The sequence below is a fragment of the Accipiter gentilis genome, chromosome 31 (assembly GCF_929443795.1).
Source record: "Accipiter gentilis chromosome 31, bAccGen1.1, whole genome shotgun sequence".
Taxonomy (NCBI): Eukaryota; Metazoa; Chordata; class Aves; order Accipitriformes; family Accipitridae; genus Astur; species Astur gentilis.
In genome coordinates this window covers 18,325,186-18,342,118 of record NC_064910.1, presented here as the reverse complement: position 1 = coordinate 18,342,118, position 16,933 = coordinate 18,325,186, and the positions used below count along the sequence as shown (strand labels likewise).

The following is a 16,933-nucleotide window of genomic DNA, read 5'->3' as shown; positions in this document are numbered from 1 at the left end:
ATCATTAAAACATGATTTTGTGGTATCTAGTTGAGCCAAGCAATTTCTGCAACGATGTGAGATGAATACCTGAAATGTTCTCACTATAGGAACTAAAACATCAACTTAATAATTTTCTATTAGATTTTCCTATACATAAAGTAATAATGCTGCTGGCAGGTCTCAAATACTAATCAATAGTATCAACCTATAAAGACGTCTCTCTTTGACAGCATACATTTAATCACACGCCATATATGAAAGAAAAATAACCCAACAATAAAGCCTTTGTCATCTGTGCTTGAATTTTTCATTCTTCATTTTCTGGAAGGGAAAAATAATGGAGTGACCTACTCATAATGTAGAACATAACAATTAAGAGTCTGTCAGCCTTTTGCAAGAAAAGAGGACACACATTTAAATCTGTTTTTCTAAAATGTTAAGCAAGTTTCTGAGCTAAGTCCTCTCAAACAGACTACCTAAGGCACAGGTGACAGCTCTATATTTACTACTCAGGTAAACTCTCCAAATTCACTCCATACTGTTCCAGGAGGGGGAAAAAAAAAAAAAGATACTAAGAAAATATATTTATCAGCAATTACTAAAATACTTTACTTTCAGCGACAGTGTTATGACGAAGCTTACTTATTGTACCTAAAAGAAAAAATTCTCATGGCTGGAGAGAAAGATCTTGATTTCTCAAGCAGAAAATAAAAAGGATGAAAGGTATCCAACATCACATGTCTATGAAAGGGGTCATGGTTTAAAAGCATAGAGACTTCTAGATTAACATTAATAAACACTGAAATGTGACTGATGCTGTATGCAGACTGAACAGGAACGTACTTTGTGTTTCCCACCCAGTGCCCGGAGCTCCCTGCTGAATCACAGCTACCAATTCCCAGTGCCGATTAGACAGACAGACAGACCACTCCAGTGTCGTATCCTTCCAAATGCCATTAACTGAACTTATGTACTTCAGGAAACCCAGTCAGCGCTACAGTCAACAAGCAATACCTGGTCAGCGTAGCATGACAACAGACTACAGCTCTCGGCATCAGGTTATTGCAGTCTTGGCAGAGCTCAGATAGTATTTGTTTAAAGCTGCCCGGCTAAGAGTTAACTCTTTTTTTATCTTCAAGGGACTGTAAATCTGCAGGTGCTGAACTAACTCCAGCTCTTGGTGGATAAATGCAGCAGACAAACAGAGCCAAGTCCCAATTCCATCTGCAGGGAGGGCACAGGCTCCTGCACTGAGAAAGGTAATGGCCAGGTGCCCAACCCAAGAACGCTGCAAAGGACATCAGAGAGGCAGCTATCATCATCAGTTTGAAAGTTGCCCTCCTCATAAATAATTAACAATATGAAAATCAATAACTTTCCCATATCCTTTATAATCTTACATGTTACATATTAAAACATGAGAGTCAGGGGATATCCCATGCGACCAGAATTGTTGCTCTCACCTACTGTCGCTTTTCCACCTTCAAATACAATTCCCTGAAGAACTCCAGACAGGTGGTCCATAAGGAGAAAGGCATCAGTCAGAGATCTGTTTTCAGCATCAATGACGTGCAAAAACATCTCCGATCTTTCCCCAACGCACGCACCTTGGGCATGACATCCATTTCCATTCTTTCCATGGTCTGCTTCTATTACTGATACGCAGAAGAGCAGCAGAATCTCAGTGAACTCTCAGTGGGAGTTTATTCCTGTGACTGAATTTTTCTAGAGCTTTTCTTCAAAGAAACTCTCTATCCCTATCACTAGATTCAGTCTGCCTAAGAGTAACATGCTGCCTTTTCATGCATGTGATCAGGGTAGCAGAAGCTACTTCCTTACAAAAATAGGAGAGAGAGAGAATGTATCTGTGCTCTCCTAGTATCTGCATAAGGTCAAATCAGCAAAGAAAATACATTTTCTTTTACTAGGTAGAGCATCACATCTGATACTTCATTCTCCTCCTCCTCCTGTTCCTCCGGTTTTTGTTAATTCATTTTTATATAATTTTCTATTAAGTTTATTCAAAAGAACTGTTAGAAAATCCAGAGTTTTATGCAGACTCTTCATGAAATCTCTCTTCAAGACCTCCCAGCCACCTCCCTCCCCATCAACTCCTATTTATGATTTGGGCTTCTAGATATTCAAACATTTTGTCTTTCAAATGGTACGCTTTATGAGGTGTTACTGGTATTTGAAAAACTATCTATTTCAACTTGTGAGCTTTGCTTTGGTAGAGAATATGAAACTCTGCATTTGTAAACTCTTTTAGGTGACAGCCTTACCAAACTCCCACAAAGTTAAAATGTTCTATTTAATAATTTCTTCCTAATAGCTGTTTCCACTTTTGTAACCGGAGCACTACAAAGGTGACACTTCAACCAAGAGGAAATGCCGTATTTACAAGCAACTTGAAAATACCGCTTGAGCCTTTGAGAACTACTTTCCTGCCATTGCACATCCTCTCTCTTCAAGCACTTGTGTATTCTGGTTTGAAAACTAAATCACGAAGAAAAAACCCCCAAACAACCCCTGAAAAACCCCACCAACAGCTGCACTTCAGATAACAAATTCCAAGAGCAGACATAGATATTTGCACAAAGGAGTAGCTCTGCTATTTATTGGATGCCTCGCTCCAGCCATTCCATCGGCTTGTACTGAGAATCTGCAGCAGCACAGCATCAGTTATTCAAAGCCTAAGCAAGAGGATCAGCGAGGAACAGTCCATCACGATTCTTAGTGGCACAGCAGGTTTTATTGATTTTTAAGGTTATCCACCTTCAAATACATCAACAAAAAAGACTCTGCATCTCACGCTTCCACAGCTTGCTGCATCAGATATCCTTGTATCATTCCGTATGTTGGAAGTGTATTTCAAGAGAGTAGCAAGATAGATGAATATGATCCCAGAAGAGATTAGATGAATACTCAAAGCTTTGTGTGATGGTACGTTGACAAACCTGCTTCCTCTTGTGGCTAGTTCATTATTCAGATGCCAGTTGTAGTACCATAGTTCAAGACTAATTTGAATTTTGCATTAATTGGAGGTATTTTATCTCCATCTCAGCTATGGAAAATATTGACTCCTGCAGAATAACTATGCTAAGAGTTCTAAGCCAGCATCTAATAAACCTGGACTCAAAACAGGCACCTTGGGAAACCTTACACAGAGCATCGCTTAAACAGTGAAACATCTTATAAGAATAACTCCAACATTACACACTTCCCATTTGCTTCAAACACAGTTAAAGATGTGTTTAGATGGTACTGTGCCTCGACTATTACCTAAAGATTTACTTCTCTAAAGGAAAAATGGAAGAAAAGGAAAAAGGCTAGGATTTTAAGTATGAACTGTTCTTTCCACATACACAAACACAAGCTGCCCTTAGATCGCCTTTTCAAAAAGAGATTCTTATTTCCTACCATTTTCAGTTCCTGAGATGAGTCTCTGCTTTACAAAAGGCTATCTTTTCTGATGTACTCTTATTGTGAGCAGTGGGAGACAGCTGCCATTATTAAGGAGAGTAATTCTTCGAGAATTTCTTGAACAGAGATCTTATATACCAGCTGATTCTGAGAGATAAACTACCAACTATGGGAAATCATAGCAGAAGTGTAATTCCAAGTACTTACTCTCAAAAGCTCTCTGTGGTGACTACTCTGCTCAAAAGAGAGGGTAACAGGGGAATCGAGAGAGAATGCATCCGAGTGTGCGTGCACTGACACACAGAGCAGAATGGAGGCATTGCAGGGTGGCATAATATTCACGTGCACACTCATCCACAAAGGGGACTACAGTGAGTGAAGGAGGAAGAAAATTAGGAAAGAAAAACACCTTTGGGAACACTGAACAGCTGCGACAGGGCAGCCAGCACCTGCAAACAAAATTCAACTGCCCAGGACATTATGGGGAGCCCAACGTAACAAGTGCATACCTGAATTCACGCTCAAGGAAGTCGGAGGTATGGATTAAGACTGATATTTTGAATCTTCCCATCATTAGCTTCATAATGATTAACTTGGTAACGCTTTCTATGGAAACCTCAGCATTTTCCTCATTCAAATTACATGCTGAATAACCCAAGGAATATCCAAACAACGACTGCAATTAAAATGAGAGCTTGATTTAATAATGCATATTAGTAATTAAAAGCAAAGTATCCGAGGACAATGTTTTTTCAGCCTTTCGATTTTGATGTGTCAGTCCCTGACACTTAGGGATTAGTGGGCCAATTTTGAGGTGTTTGTCTATGGCAGCTGAGAAAGCCTGTCCTCAGCAGGCTGAAATTTGTTATGCAGGAGTTCGCACTTCCACGAAAAATGCTTAGGGCTCTAGCTCTTCTAAGAAACTGAAAACTACAGCATGAATCCAGCAACCCTGATTATGATAAACATTATTTTGGAAACATATAACAAAGGCACCCAAACAACTTTAGCTCCATTCTGCAAGGACATCCAAATAAAGAGCGGAAAAGGTGATACCTCAAGGTGAACTTAATACAGCTGTATGTCCACAAACACTAAAACACCTTAACCATAATCAAATGTTTGTTGCATCATACCATGACAGCGTGGAGACAGGCTGCATTTTGGGGTTTCATTTTGTATTTCCATATTCCAGCTTGTTTCAATTACTTGAAAGGTTAATACCAATTCTCAATTTTGAGGGTTTTAATCCTTAGCCTTTAAATAGTTACAATGTCTCTGCTATACAGATTGATTTAACTACAAAATAGACTCTGTTTTGACTTGAGACACAGCAGGTGTAATCCTGGTCAATGAAGGAGAAGAGTCTGTGGAAATGTCAAACCACTCATGGGCTGATGAGTGGAAGTGGGCGAGGAGGATGGAGATAAGGACTTTTTAACAAAGATTTAATTCAGAAATAACAAAACCACTTCAATTTGTTGAGCACTGTTAAAATCCTGTCTCATTAACTCAGAGGAGGTGGAGGATCTGCTTTGTTGATTGCAGTTGTCATTTTCAAAAAGACCTATGAAAGTTAAGGACACCAAACAAACCAGCATTTACAATTGTCCATCTGAATTCCTGAGACCACGAGACTCTGCCCATCGTGCCCCGAAACTACATCTTGGTTCATACTCTATTATGAGCCTCAGGTTGTGCACTCAAAATTTTTTTTGCAACTGGAAGTCGTAGAAGCTAGTACAGCAACAAAAGAAAGTAGATTTGATTCTCACTCAATCACCTGTCTTCAGGAATTAGCTGTAAGTAAAATGGCTTGAGTCTCAAGAGAGTATTATGGAAACTGATAACAACATGAGGGCATTTTTTAGTTTTCCCTTTGATAATCTGGAAAGTCTATCAAAACAATGATGACAGTTAAAAGGAACAGTCATAGGTGAGAACAAATACACAAACTCTCCAGAAGATGAAAGATTCACCTTCATTTATTTATCTTAACTAGTAGCGAAATATGAAAAATAATCTCCTTCCTTCCCTCCTCAAGTTCCTGGCACCTCTTAGGATACCTCAAGTTAATTTCTTTTTTCCAAGAAATCCCACATGAATTATTAAGAACTAGGACACAAGTGTCAAAATCATGCATCAACTCTGTCTGTCTTCTACTTGGAAATGACATTTCAGAAAAAAGGTGCTCAAATATTTATTACATTGCTAAGTAAAATTGCTGCTCCTACAGAGAATCTGGTGGCTTGACAAACTCTTTTGCTCCATTTTGCAGCAAACCAGTTGCTCACAGCTCCAGAGTTCTTTTTAGACATATTCAACAGACAAAAGTTTTATTTTCGGCTGTTCAAAGAGGAGTCAACTTTTAACACTTCAAGAAAATATTCCCTACATTTTCACTGTTTTCGTGCAGGTGTGTATGTTGAGAATTCAATATCATAGGCACAAAATATAACTGGCAAGATTTATCAGATTTTTTTTTTCTTTCTTTCTTTCTAGGACTATTTTTCTGCCCCAGTGTCAATTCTACTTTTTTTCATAAGCTTCTTCAGCAGTTAAATCCTCTAAAGTCAGGTCATTTTATAGCACCCTACAAAACGTTTGGCATATGCCATCTGGATGAACATATGGTAAAAATGTAATTAGAAAGAAAAAGGTTTGCTGGTTTCAGAAGAAGTTGGTGACAGCTTTTTGATAAAATTGGATACAGGGAAATCTGACACGTAAAAAATTTCAAAATCCACTCTTCCTCCACTGCCGGGCATGATGTGCAATCTAAAGCAAGACAAAGTGAAGCAAAATCGCAGTGAATAAAACTGACATGAATACAAATTTAGAGGGATAAAAAGATTTATGGTCAGCTTCAGGCAGGCACTGGGAGAAACACACTGAAAGTATATCTTACAATGACAATTAGCACTCTCATGTTGAGAATATTAGATGTGTAATATGTGAATGCTTCTACAATCTGCATATACTGTATATGAGTGCTATATATTGGGAAGAAAACAAACTTCTATACTTGAATCCCACAAAACCATGGAAATAAGCCTCAAGCCCCAGCTGCAGACTAGCAGTTGTTTGGTTTGAGTTTTGTATATACAGATTGTCAGAGAGGTTCCCTTTTATTTTTCTTCTCTCAGGATGGCTGCAAGCATTTCTGCAGCTCTGTTCATGATGAACTGCCTGCTGTATTGAGATGGAGCTTTTCAGGCACCAGCTAAATAGCAGAAATTGCATAGAAACATCTTGGTGGAAATTGGCCATGGCAAAGAAAGGACCGCAGAGGATGGGAAGGAAAGATATAAAGGGCCCCTGCAGAGAGGAGTTATAAATATCATAAGATGAGTTACAGAACAAAAAAAAGGACAAGAAGTGTGTGTGGGGGTGTTCAACACTTGACTATGTTAGAAAAAAATCTCAACGGAAAAAAATCTCCCAAAGGAAAAAAATAGGAACTCTCAGCAACACTGGCCACTTGAATGCTGGAATTGCCTCCCCTGTAAACAGAGCACGATGCCAGCCTCTGCCTTCCTTACTGCCTGAAGCGCGCAGCCGATATTGGTGCACCGACGACGAGTATGTCTAAACTGCACCCGTACACATATGGCACACAATGCACGCTGACAGCCCCCGTTTAATGTGTAATTACGCTGCGACACACTGTACCGAATGGCGTTTCTGCATCCAGTATTTTTTCCTGGCAACCTTTTCCCATCAGGGTGATGCTGGCTTCAGCAGAGATGCTCCCAGTTTGGAAGCCTGTAAGTGGAAGGAGATTCAGTGGCCCACTCTGTTGGCTTGAGCAGGTTTTCATAGCCAAGGGAAGCTCACAAATTATTCATATGTACTAGACTGTGGCTGAAGAGCCAACAGCCTCCCACAAGCAATTCCAGGGTGAGCCCGGTGCTGGGGCTCCACAGGCACAGGGAAACCTCACCATCGGAGGGAGCAAGGCTGCAGAAAAGGCTGGGACTAACATCAGCTGGTTACGCCAAACGCACCGCCAACCGGGTCCTGCCTTTTCCTGGATGAGAGATTTAGGACCCCACCGTCACCGGCATTTCTTTACTGGAAGGAGCCTTTCAGCGCGTATGCAGCGCGGGCTGGTGGTGCAGCTCCAGGAGGCTGGATGTTTGACCACCTGCCTGGCCCAGGTCCTTCAGGAAGGAAATCGTGAGATGTTTTTGTCAGAAATCAGAATTACTGGCTCTCCTCCAAGGCAGCAGTTTTTTACACTTACTGGGGTAGGATCTGAAATACACCTTGTTTTTTTCCTCACAAAAGGCATTCTTCTTTATGTGATCTGAGCAACTCCATTTAGGATAGCGAACTACATCGAGGCCTTTAAAGATGACCTGAAACCTAGCTTTTCATTATCTTCTATACGTGCATCAATAAACCCTGTTGCGACTAAAGACATAGCAAGGGAAAAAAAGATTTCCTGAACTGCAAATACACAATTAATTCATTTGGGCCGAAAGTGTCCTCTAGAAAACAGAACAAACTATTCCTATTCATCCTGCTTTTGAGAGGTTTCACTCTAACCCCATCGGCAGCGATCTGTCGGCTGCTGCCCAGCCGAGCTCTGCAGCAAACAGCACAGACCTACACCGAGGGCCACCAGCATTTCTCTTCCAGCGGGGAAAAGGAGCTGCCATCTCCAGCTCAACATGAATGATTTGTCCAACTGAAACGTTAAAAAAAGAAAGGGGAAGGAGAACCACCATGGAAATAGCTTTTAAGGTGCTGATTAGATTAGGAAAGCTCCTGACTAAAAGAAATCTGGTCTGGTGCAATGCTGAAGGCTTGCTCTGACATGCACGTATCACTCTCTGTAAAGGCCAAGCGTGGGTACCCTGATAACACGGTAAGATGACAGAATCCAGATGTAACGCGCTCATTGTAACCCCTGGTACAGCTGGGCTTGGCATGAACAAACAGCTGAAATAGCAAAGCCCCTGCTTCAGCACCTCTGTACCTGCCTAACTCCTGGTAACTCGGTACAGTTATGAGCATATGGAGATAAGCACTTACAACAGAAGTAAAACCCATTTGTTTCTCCTTTGAACTTAATCTTCCTCATTTCTTCGGCAACCGAATGGATATGCAGGTGACAGAAAGGGCTCTGAATTATCTACTCATTTCCTTCCTTTTCACAGTTTACGCTGGAGGGTTCCTGAACCAAAGCCAGCCCTTCCCGCGGTACCACTTCAACCCAGCGTTTCATCTACTGCCTCTTCAGCGAAACGCAGCCGTTCTCAGGTGGAAACTAAACATCAGGTGGAAGCAGCTATCAGGTGAAAGAAGCAACCTACAGCTTAGCAGATACAAAGCAGGTACTCAACCCTGCAGCTGCTTAGTTTATCCACAATCATGTATTTAGAGGTTCAGGGATATAAACTACTATATCATTCTGGTACAGTTCTCTGCACTCGGAAGCAGGTTGGAGCGTTGACTTCAGCAAAGGGCAACAAGGCAACCCAGTTAGAAACGTGAGTTTCACTGAGTTCAAGGCCACACGGATAAGCAATCTGTACATCGGTATGATAAGCTGTCTCCAGTTTCCCATGCCAGGCAAGAATTCTCTTCCCTGGAGACACAAGCTCAGGGAAGCTTAGAGAGTTGCTGTGCTTTTATAAAGAAGTCCAACTTCTGCACTGAGGCAACGAGCGCAAGAAAAAGCTTTTCATTCTCCGGCTACCAGACAGAAGTGAGCTTATGTAAAATGACAGAGATCTACAAGCAACCAAGGTGTATAGAATGAACTTAAAAGATTTTCATAATAACTCATAAAAGTCCCAAAATCAAGCCGTCACGTTCTGTAACTAAGTCTTCGCAGTCAGTCTTCAAAGCAAAGCTTCTAATTCGGTAACAACTCCGGAGAAGGCCTCCAGGAAAGAGAGGAAAAAGAGAAACCATCTCTTTCTCTCCCCTTTCTTTTAACAACATACAAATAGAGAGGATTACTCTTCTTGACTGCTGATTTGGGAGTGTGCCATTACGACTCCTCAGCAAATGCAAAACGAGAAAGAGAACTTAATTGAAATAATCTAGAATGACAGATTGCGCTGATGGGAGGTGAGGCTGCCAGATAGAGCTGTCATGCGAAAATTAAACTTGGGATATAGGAAAGAGAAAAATCAGGTGCGTTTGATCTTTTTTTTTTCCCTGATAGATTATTCGCTATACTTCAGTACAACATGGCTGAATGATTTTTCTGGGCCTACTTTTTCATTTCAAAGTAAGTTGCTAACCTTTCTAAGCAACAGCACTTCTAGTAACCACGGGGTATTTTATATACCTTAAAAATAGGGGTGCTGCTGATCATATTTCAGCTTCATTATATCCAAGAAGCTTTTGCTAAAGCCTGTGGTAATTTCTATTTACCTATATATGAAAAAAAAATGCCCAACTACTAATCCATTGTGTTTGACGGTATTTATATAAATATTATTAAAGATGGTATGCATGGTAATGATGTGCAAGAAACATTACCTTCTTGCATTCCTAACTGCCAGCAAGTTTCCTCAAAGGGCAAAGGAGCTAAAAGGCAATATTCGACATTTCGAAACAGACCCCTTGGGGTTAAACTGGGTTGACAGCTGCTCTAGGGAAGCCTACTGAGATAGAAACCCCCTACTTACAGGTAAAGAAAAAGGTCAAACACAAGTGTCATTTACAATAACCTTGGGAAAAAATAAAAAAAATAAAAAGGAAATGATAACGGAAGTTGCAGCCAGGCTGATCAGCACATCAAATCTCCCTGTTCATCTCAAGAAGTCCCAATTCACTGGAAAAAGATAGTGGAAGCTCTTAATAAGGCAGGCAAACTGAATGTGCCAGAACAGGAGTTTAGACACTGTGGAATGAAGCTCATGGGTTTTAGTGAAACACTCGCATTTCAAAGGGCAAGCAAGTGAAAGAAAACGCTATGTTAGGGACTCAAAAATGAGAAGGGTGTATACCCAGGTGAAGCTGGGATGCTTTGTCCCAGACAGTGGCTGAGTCAGTACAACAAAACAACAAACACTGATCACAAAATCCTACATGCAAAACACAGGAATTTATTGAGCCAGTTAATAATCAGCCAACATCTAACCCAACTTTAGTAATACTGCTAATATACCAAACATATACGAGATTGTTGATAAATTTTAATATAAATATTTATTATGTAATCTGCCAACATAGCCAAACTTTTGTTCACTTTAGCAGTTTCTAACAGGAATCATAATTTTAGGTGAAGCTCCTGTGAAGTTTAAGACACTGGCATTTTGCTCTTTTCCAACAGAGAAAAACAGATCTTTATCGCTTCTGAAACAAAATGAGAAACAAATAGGCACAGTGAGCTGTGTAACTCTGTCTACGCAGTGACAGTCACAGACCAGTGTCTCATCAGCAGAGTGAAATGATAAAACCAGAGAAGAAAGGTATTTGGAGACATTTTCTCTTTTAATACTGCATGTTGCTCTTCTACTATTCTTCACCTATCACAAACATTTTTTTAAGACAAATTTAACGTTTTGAGAAAAATGTAACAAATGACTGAATTAAGGAATGAAATTTCTTCTGCAATTTACATGGCACATATTGCTTCATGATGTTCTCTTTTTCTTATTGTAAATAATTCAGAGTAGAGCTTTACAAGGCTTCTAAATAGGCATTTAATTTTGATGAGGCAGAAATATGAAGATTTTAATACCGCATTTTTGCATTTTAAGAAGAGCACATAAAACTCAAGTTTAATTATAATCACATTATAATTGGCACAATCTTATGAAAAATGCAGTCTTTATACATGTAATAAACTCTTAACAAAGAATGTGAGACAGTTAAGTGGCATAAATATGCTTAAGGTCAGAACTTTCTAAAAATTAAGTCTACTGATAGATGATTAAGTTCCACAAGCTTCACCTTTGAACTCCAATCACCATCTTCGAGACATTTATAAAAATAATGTGCAATTCTGCAAGGTCTTGAGAACTCACTTTTCCCTTTAATCTCCACTGAGGGCACCAAAAAAGAGAGAGTTATTGTCACAGTCAGCCCCGTCAGATCTGACAGGAGCATCCATATGGAGCGCATCCGCAGCCAGCGTTACTGACACCCGCAACAGCTCCAGCGGTCTAGAAGAGCTGCCCCTCCTGTGTATCAGGGAGAATTTATTGTTAACGTCTATACTTATCATCACCTTCCATCAGACTTACAGTTTTCAGTTAATTCCAAACTATGACAATACTCACTTTAGAGTTCAGAGCAATTCTACAGATGGTTTGCTTTTTGGTTAAGCCACAAACATATCACTTTCTTCTGAAATCTAAAAGCTGATAAACTCTGCAAAGCCCAATCTAACGAAAAACAATTAAAGGCCTTCAAAGTTTCAGCACTGAAAACCTACAAGAAGTATTTTAGAATATTGATTTATTTTTTTTTTTTAATTAAAAACAACACTGGTACTTTTTTAACATTAAATACAGTGCTGAAACAAAGACTTCAGAGACTCACACTTTCAGACAACCAAGTACAATTAAAACAAAATCTTGGTCACTGATACTACTCATCTTTTCAGCCTACTGCAATACTTCATACAAACTGTAATCTCTCCTTCTGTACATAAACTGGTCAGATTCACAGAACAGGCCAAATATGCAGAAAATAAGCCCTAATGTTCTGAAATATATTCATTTCTTACTTATCTTCTTAAGCTTAAGAACAAGGATGGATTTGAGCCATCGGCAGTGAATGTGAGTTGGTTTAGCTTGTAAGTGTTGGTCACCTCCAGGCTCAGGCTGCTCTGGGGTTCAGGGTTAAAAGGATGGAGTGCTATTCAGTACCCATGCTATATTCAGCAAAGCTTTTTTATTTATTTATTTTTTTGAAAGAAAACCCCACAAAACCAAAAGAGAACAGAAAATAAGAGTGCTGAAATACACACTTATTTAAACATCATTTGTGACATGATCTGACTACATAGCAATAGCTAAATTTAGGCCAATACTATCTCGCCATTAAGCTGCAGTCTCTACCATCAGGCTAAATCAATTTTGTAGGAAATGTTCCAGTGAAGAAGTCCCCAATTTACTATGTCTCAATTAAGCAGGGTATTCTATAATAATGTTTTATAGTTAGATCACACTTCCTGGCCCAAAGCACTTTAATTTTCACATAACATCACTGAACCATAGCGGCCTTTAAAACATAGGGCAGAATTTAAACTGCATAGCATAGCACATGAAAAAAAAAGAGGGAAACCTCTGCACAATTATATCAGTTAAACCCTCGACTCTTTACAAAATATATTGTGGCCTCATTTTAGTGTCCCCACAAAGCATACTGACCTTTGGTTTTAAATGTCTGCTATAGAAGTAAATGTAAAGAGCATTTCCACCAAGGAACGAAAAGCTGAGCCAAACCTGCTGACTTCGGTCTGAGCCTGCTGCTCCAGGGGAACCAGAAACCTGTATTTTCATTTACATGGCCTACAAACTGATGTCCGAGCAGCCTAACACGCTTCGGCTGAAACGGGGGTCAGGCCCTGGGTATTTCCCAGCAGCTGTTTAAATCAGGCTCTGCCAGAAGAGCCGCTCTAAGCCTGCAGTCTCTGACGGACCCTTGCATCGAAGCAGCTGTATGACCGGCAGCTCCAGGACAACGCTGACTCCAGCCCAGAAGGACGTCTCCTATTTTCAGAGCTCAGCCACCAGCCCGAGGTTGTAAAGCCTTCACATCACCCCGCGCCTTAAACGCTGGGGGTGCGTGTGGGCTCACCGAGCCTCTTGCCCCCTGGTTCCCCCATCTCCCCAGCAGCACCCACTGGCCAACCCCTTCCCACCAAACCGCACCGACTTCACCGTGGGCATCGCCTCCGTCAGCTTTGGTACGTTAAACACCGCAAACTCGGCAACGTACGCGTACACAGGCATATAACGTCTTTGCACACGTCTGCAGAAATTACGCACTTCTTGGTCATGTCACAGCCTACAATGTGACAGTAGGCATTTAGTAGACCAACTTTTAATAGAATAAGAGGTCAGCACGTGTAGGAAGCACATATTCCTCAAAAGAAAAACAATCCTTCGCACCTTAAGCTACTCAACCAACCTTTATATTTTCAGATCACATAAAGTCTAGTCTATAAATGGAACCAATTTTCATCATTTAATCAGATAGCGGTTTTATTTAAAAAAATATGCAAATCAAATTGTTATTATTCCAGAAATTAAGAACTCAGAAAGATTAATTACAGAAGTTTTACTCAGTTCTGACAAGCAGTTCAACTTCAAAAACTACATAATTCACATTTGGGGGCAGGAAAGAAAACATGTAGCTCATCTGGAAATAAAATTACTCTCTAAGATGTGTTTTGAAACAGGAGTCATACATTCTCACAATTGGTTTAAAACAACTGGAACTAAAAAAGGCAAAGCTCACTACTATTTTCTAAAATTAATTAAAACATCTGGCAAGAGAAAATAACAAGTCTTCTCCAGTGATGGATAAGTATCCTACTCACTGTTCTATCCAAATGTCCATAAACGTAAGGAACCGATTTTGGAAAAGTTTTAATGTTTTAAATTGGATTCATATCCTTGTAGAACATAGATTACAATTTATTCTCTGGTGTGGAAAAATAAGATCCACTAAAGCACCAGCAATTCAGGGGACATTATGTCTGAACATTATAGTTTTGCTATAGGTGAAACAGCAGGAAAAAAGCCAACAATCTGAGTTTTAGAAGAAGTCTCATTTAAGCTTCTGTACCAACATTCTGTAGAGTTACGTAGGTTATTCTATTGCCAGTTGTAGGAAGTGTATTTCTGCCTCCTGATTTTGGCCTCCTCCAAATACATAAAGCATTAAAAAAAACCCAAAAAACAAACAAAAAACCAGCAGAAAAAAACTGCAACTGCAGAAAAAAATAGAAAATGTCCTGCAAAAAAATCTTTCTGTTAGAATTCTTCAATGAAATTTCTCCTCTTCCGTTCTCTTAAAAGAGAACGATAAGAAAAAGAAACCACTTTTGAAATGAACTGTAAGTTTTTCTCTTTAAAATATAGGTAGATACCTGGCAAAAATTCAGAGTACCCAGGTGTGAAAGAAGAATCCCATCCTCATAAGAAGTTGATACACTAGCACCACGTTGGGAAAAAAACCAACCCAACACCAAAACCAAGCACCAAGCAAACCACAGGCCATATATACAATCTTTCAAGAGTGATGGGAGAGGAAAATACACCAAGGAACATGAGCACACCAAGTCCAGGGTGACTTTTTCCACAGTCAAAGCATGCAACAGAAGGAGGAATGGGAAGAATAGGAGAGTTGGTAGAGATGAAATCAGAGAAGCCACTCATCAGCAAACCCCTCAATTCCTTTTAATTGTGTATAGCATGGGAAAAGAGTTGCTACTGTCAAGAGGAAATTCACAGTCAAACTTCTGGACTACTGGGAATACTCCATGTTATACCTGTGACATTACAGACTCTCAGTGCAGGAAAACGTACAAGGAAAACTTTCTAGAAACCTCCATAACTTCCATAACCTCCTTCCAGCCTCCTCCCAGAGACTGACAAAAACCCAACTTGTTCTTCTCCTACTAGGATGCTTTCTTACAGCTTAGTGCAAACATCAATCAACATTTAATTCCTTTCCGAGTTCACTGGCAGCCTGACTTATAGTAACACCTGAGTGAAACTGAGCCCAGGCAAGACAAAAGCACTGTTTGTGGGAAGCAGAAAAACATCGGGAGGCCTTGGCAACCGTTATTATCTCACCATCCATCAAACGCTGCTGCCCTCAGTGTGCTCAATCAACCTGCATTCCCTGGACTTCTGGTCACGCTGAAAGGACATTTCCCACTAAAACATAGGCGAGGCACTGTAAACTCACTGGAAAGAGACCAAAATAACTTCTAACTTTAAAGGGTACTAATTAGTCCAGCACACACAAGCCCAGGTACAGCCACTGTGTACAGATCCCAGCGTACACCCACCGGCATCCTCTTTTCTCACGGTTACAATGGCTACGCTGCTTGGGAAATCTTCTACTGTAGTGCCTAGATCCTTGGAGGAAAAGCCGTCGCTAATGCAACCCTAAAGCTGCATACGTGTTGCCAGATGAAATAAAACATGAACACGAACTGAATGCTTTCTGCGAGAACAAAACTTGTCTCTTCCTGTTAGATCTCCTCGTAGCTGCAACTAAGGGCAATCAGAAGATTGGGTTTTCATTCCCTTTTTGCGTAGCTCTTGTAAAATTGAGGCTGCAATGCAGATTCCATATTGAACAGCTGGGCATAAGCCTGCATTTTATGTGTTGTTAGGGTCAAATCAATCCCTTAGACTGAAACAATGTGGCACAATCCGGCTGGGAAAATCTGCACATCCAAATCCTCTGCTGGTGCTTGCTTTCCTTTCCCTTTGCATGTGCTTTCCCTTCTGGATCTGCAGGCAAGACTACATTTCCAGTGTAATCCTTAGGAGTCATTTAAATCAGTCATGCTGGAAGTATTTAATTTGCTTTCTAAATCATGATTCAGATTCTCTTTTACTGAAAGCTGCGGGGGGGGGGGGGAGGGGGGGGCGGGAAGAGAAAGAAGAAGGAAGTTTGGAACAATTAATCCCTTCTACCAGTGGAAGGCTGCTACAATGGTTTGATCAGGCTCTTGGAGTTACAGAATACGGAACGTTTGGGATTCAGAGCAGACAACTCTCTGCAGCAAAATTAGCTATTCATCTCCATTCTTCTGTATATAAATGAGCAAACAAGTTACAGCCAAAGTGTCTGCCTGCATGGTCTGCTTAGTAATTCTGAATGCAGGACTATCCAGTGCACAGACACCCGGAATTAATGTTGAAAATACCCTGGCAGTCAGTTATTACTACTGATAAATATTAAATTGGATGACAGACTGTACTATAAAAACTGTGAAACTAAAGAAATAAAATGGCTGGGTTTTGAGCCAGAAAAACATGCTCTTTAAAAGATAAAACCAGAATTCTTCAATAGGTATGGATATGGGAGTAGCTAATGATTGATCAGAAAAAAACTTCAAAGCAGATGAGTCTACAGAGCAAGGAGATCCATCATATAAATCTGAATTCATTAATAAAGCTTATCTTGTATAATTATTGTACCATATGGATGATGCTGGTGGCTTGAGCACAAAGCAACACGAGCAGTATTTACTAGATATGGTAAAGTGCTGCCTTCCCTTCAATATAACTCTACGTTAAAAAGAAAAGTCATATTCGGGTTTTTTGCATACTAATAGTCTCGTGTAAGTACACTGTGCTTAGATCAGAAAGCAACAAGATCTGATGCAGTACTTTGTCCTTCCTACTTTTGGAGCAGACCCTGAAAGCTCAACTTCAATGCAAGTAAGCGCTAAGCATTGCAGTACACATTTCTGTGCCAAAAAAAGTGAAATCATGGACAAATGACCTGATCTCAGGAAAGAAAATTACCTCCATCCCAAATTATTTACAGTCTTAAAAGAATATAGAGAAGACTTATTTCATGG

The 16,933-nt window shown here is 40.2% G+C and overlaps 1 protein-coding gene across 7 annotated transcripts in view; it reads right to left on the bottom strand.

Moving 5' to 3' along the window:
• Positions 1-16,933, bottom strand: part of FRMPD4 (FERM and PDZ domain containing 4) — a 410,476-nt gene that overhangs the window by 69,330 nt on the left and 324,213 nt on the right. The window lies entirely within an intron of this gene.